This window comes from Phytophthora parasitica (assembly GCF_000247585.1).
Source record: "Phytophthora parasitica INRA-310 unplaced genomic scaffold supercont2.22, whole genome shotgun sequence".
NCBI classification, from domain to species: Eukaryota; Oomycota; class Peronosporomycetes; order Peronosporales; family Peronosporaceae; genus Phytophthora; species Phytophthora nicotianae.
The window spans coordinates 702026-706846 of record NW_008649008.1 but is presented as its reverse complement, the minus strand read 5'-3'; positions in this window follow the sequence as shown (position 1 = coordinate 706846).

Sequence of the window (4821 nt, the reverse complement as noted above, 5' to 3'; positions counted from 1 at the left end):
TGGGAATTACTACACCACACTGACCTGGGTGTCTTCACACACTAGCGAGAGAGCTGCGTTCTGCTGCGGGTAGCCGGCGCTCAACAATGATGAAACGATCGTTTACTGTTCTGGTAGACGTATTGTTGTGGGTTTATCCTACCTACACTAGTAGCTAGAGTTGCCGTGGGAATTACAACACCACAGTATGGCCAAGGTACGGTCATTGACGAAGCAGTCCACGAAGGCGGGAAGCGAAGGCGCGTGGAGAACGCCAAGCGCAAGGCAGACGACGCGGAAGCCGAAGTGAACGAGGTGGTGGAGGCTTGGACCGAAAACGACGTATTCGACGGCGACAGCAGGCTGTCGCGACACGAGCAGAGACGGCGGTCCGGCGTGAACAACGAGCGACCACTACAGAGAACCACTGCGGTATTGGTCAGAAGGTGAGCTTGGTGCAACGGAACCAAGGCCCTACCAGTGTGACGACAACGCGTGTGACGAACGAAGCGAATGTATCGGCCGACGACGGGCTACCTACCGCGTTGATGGTGGTGGACGACGAGTGATGGCCAGTCAAACTCGACAGCGGAGCAAGGTATTCTGTCGCTGGCACCGACTGGATGCAACGAGGTGAACGACTGCGGAAGACGGTTCCTGTAGAGCATGCTGAAGGTATAGGAGGCTTTCTGCTAGACGTAATCGGTGTCTGGGCGTTCACGATGCGCAATGCATTTGGACAGGCGGTCGAGGTGGAGGCAAATATCATCGACGGATGCACAGATGAATTCCTGATCGGTGTGGACTTCATACAAAGTCACAAGGCCGACATGGACTTTGCACGGAACGAAGTGCGTTAGTTTGCGCAGAATACGAAGGTGGTAATACCGTTCCGCACGGAAGGAACGGACAGTGGAGCCAAGGTAGCGGCGGTGAGACTGGTGAGGCGGACAAGGGTCGCTCGGAGCGCGGTGACGCCGATAGAAGTTACGGTGGCGGCGCGATACGGTGAAGAAGGGATCTTTGTTCTAAACGGACGCTGTGGTACGGTGATATTAGCGACTACGGTCACGCGTGCAAAAGTGGGGCAAGGTACTCGTGCCTGCTATAAAAGTGCAGGGCGGTCAAGTCAAACTACCAGCTAAGAAGAAGTTGGGCACTTGGGTGCCGATCGACGACGACATGAAGGTGTTGGAGTTCAATGGTGAGCTTAAGTACGACAAGTTGGACGAGTGGTTAAGGAACGGAGGAGGTCGACACTCGATGGTTAGTAGTAAAGCTGTTGCGTGCTTACCGTGACGTGACAACAAGTAAGGGCGACTGCCCACCAGTGACCGAACGGGACGTGCACCATCACATCGATACGGGCGACGCTGCGCCTATCATGATGAAACGGCGACGACAGGCGCAAACAGAGGACGCTGTTGTGGAGGAGAGCGTCTCGAAGATGCTGAGGGCGAACGTTATTGAAGAAGGAAATGGTGCGTGGGGCTTCCCCGCCGTCCTGGTGCGAAAGAAGGACGGCAAGGTTCGCTTCTGTATCGACTACAGGGCCCTTAATAAGATCACGAAGCGCGACGTCTACCCGTTACCAAAGATCGACGAAACCCTTGAGGCTCTCGGTGGCTCCAGACTGTTTACGACGTTGGATCTTCGGTCTGGATATTTGGCAAATTAGTGTGGCACCAGAAGATCGCGACAAAACCGCATTTACGACGGAGCAAGGTTTGTACAGGATCATTAGAATTCCATTTGGCTTAATGAATGCACCTTCGACCTTCCAACGGGAATGGTGTTCTACGCGGACTTACCTGGACGACATGCTTGGTGTACCTTGACGATATCGTGATATACACGCGTGGCGGTATAGAACAGCATTTGGTGCAATTGGCGGCGGTATTGGAACGGCTGGTGACCGCTGGCTTAACGTTGAAGCTCAAGAAGTGCGTTTTTGTGGCGATCCGGATGGAATATCTGGGCATGAATTGAGTAACGACGGTGTGCGGCCGGCTGAACGATTAGTGACGGCGGTGAGAGAATTTCCACGACCAGGCAACCCGGTCAAAGTGAAGCGGTTTGTACACTTGGCAGGGTACTACCGTAAGTTCATAGACAATCATGGCACCGATGACTAGGCTCCTGAAGAAGGACTGCGAGTGGCAATGGACGGAAGAGCAGGAGTTTGCGTTTGAAAGAGTGAAGGCGATGCTTACGACGAGACCGTTGCTCGTCTACCCGAATTTTGAGCTTCCATTCCAGCTGGCGACGGATGCCAGTAAGACAGGACTGGGTGATTGTCTAATGCAAGATCAGGGGCGAGGTTGGCAGCCGGTGGCATTCGCCAGTAAGGTGAACAGCACCGCGGAGTCAAACTATTCAATAACTGAACTGGAATATTTGGTGGTCGTATGATCGGTGAAGCTATTCCGTCCGTATTTGTACGGAAGGACGTTCTCTATCATCATCGACCACGCGGCACTTAAGTGGTTTATGACGAGACCGAACTTAGCCGACAGGCTTCATCGTTCGTCGTTAATTTTACAAGAATACGAGTTCGATATTATATATAGGCCCGGCACCACGAACGTCGTGGCTGATGCGTTATCACGAGCGCCAGCGGCAGTACTGAGTGTTGTAGGACGGACGAGGCGGAAGAAGCCAAGGAAGACGAGAATCTTGCGGCGGATACGGCAACAGTGAGAATGACGGTGGATGGTGCGACGAGGAACGCCACGGAGATGACTAGGAACGGCGACGACCGGCAGGACGGCAGGGCGACGACGCATAGAGGACCACTGACGCGCGCGACGAAACGTCGACTGGACGAAGTGTCTCGAACGACAGTCACGGTTACGCAGGATCTGAACAGCGTCGGTGAGGCACGGAACGATGAACCGGTGACAGGCACGCCTATGCCTGAGTCGGTGACGGCGGCAGAAGCTGACGTGGTACGAACGGCGCGCGAGACGGATACGGAGGATGGATTTGTAACATAGGTAGTACAGCGGGCACGATCGGGACGAACGGCGATGCGATGACGAACGTGACGGTGACATCTGGCGACGCGGAGACGACGGAGCCGTCGACGACACTGCAAGATGACCGGAGACAACGTACGGTCACGTGGGCCACGCCTTGAACAAAGCGATGCGTGATCGCACGGTGGTCAAACAACCACGCAAGACTCGACGACGGACGTCCAGCACGGACGATACGGTGCAACGTACGGTAGTGGAGGCGACGTCAGGGACACAGACGGCTACGACTAAGACGCCGGTGAGTGGTGCCCAGACAGAACGCAACATGGTGGACGAACGAACGGAGGTTGCGCGTGGATACGAACGATAGGCGACGATGAGATCGACGAAGACGCACTGGACTCAGAGCTGACGCTACAGCTCACTGACGGTGAAATAACAGCTGCACAACAAAGCAGTCGGTTAGTATAGAAGCCGTTCACAGCAGGCGACTATCACGGCATGAAGGTGAAGCGTGTGTACGGATTGGTGGTTGTGAACACGAAGGACGGACGGCGCGTGGTGTTGCCACCCGCGCTATGGGCAATTGTATTTACGAAAATGCATGGATCGGTATGGGCAGGTCATCTGCGTGGACCTCATACCTACGGACACATAGCACAGCTGTACTGGTGGCCAAACCTACAGCATGAAGTCAGCAAATGGGTGCGTGGATGTCAGGAGTACGGCAGTCGGAAGGACTGACCGCGCGAAGTCATCCCACCTCTACGGAGTATACGTGGCGGCGACGTTGGTGACAGGTGGGCGCTTGACGTAGCTGGACCATTCCCGACGGCGAACGGCGGCGAACGATTCGTAATAGCGGCGCTTGAGTATGTGACGCGCTACGCAACGGCACGATGCGTGACGCAACACACGGCGGAGAATGTGGCGACGTTCCTGATGGAAAAAGTAGTGCTGAAATTTGGGGCATTCAGGGAATTGTTGACGGACGGTGCTCCTGAGCTCACGGGCAACGTAATTGAGCACTTAGTGAATCTGCTGCAAGCAAGACAGGTGAACCCAGTATCTTACAGGCCTCAGATGGTAGGACTGGTGGAGCGTTTCCATCGCTCATGGAAAGATTGTGCAGCTACGTACATGACGGACGAGCAACAGAACGATTGGAACTTGTGGGTTACGTTCGCAATGTATGCCTATAACTCAGCAAGACACTCGACAGTGGCGCTCACGCCGAATGAGTTGATGATGGGGCGACGGCTTCGCTCACCCAACGAATTGTTACGAACTACGGGGACTACGGAAGCCGGTGATTTACCCAGCTAGCACGAACGGTTGCTAGCGGCGATAACGAGGAGTCACGAGTGTGCGGAAGCGGCGAGAGTGAAGGAACAGGAGCGGCAGGCTCGGTTCTACAATAGGAAGGCGCGACAGAAGCGTAAATTCGTGATTGGTGATCGTGTCTGGGTCTATAATCCACCACGGGGCGCTAAAGCGACGAAATTTGTACACCAGTGGATGGGTCCAGCACGCGTTGTGGAAGTGGCAGGTTACGATAATTTTGTCCTGCACCGAGAAGAAAAGAACGGAACGCCAGAGCGGACCATTGCTCACATTTCATTTTGGTTAGTTATCACTATCCGACTGCATTATTGGAGAAGGCAACAGTGGACATCGACGCGCAATTGCAGCATGAAGAGCAAGCCGAAGTGGACGATGGCGAGAAGGCCACAGCGGCTATACGAGCAGCAACTACACGACGCCATGCGGCAACAAAGGGCGGAGCTTCAGCTGCTTCTGCTCGACGGACGAAACGAAAACGAACAGCAGTGGCGAGCTCGGACGGAACCGACAACACGAGTGG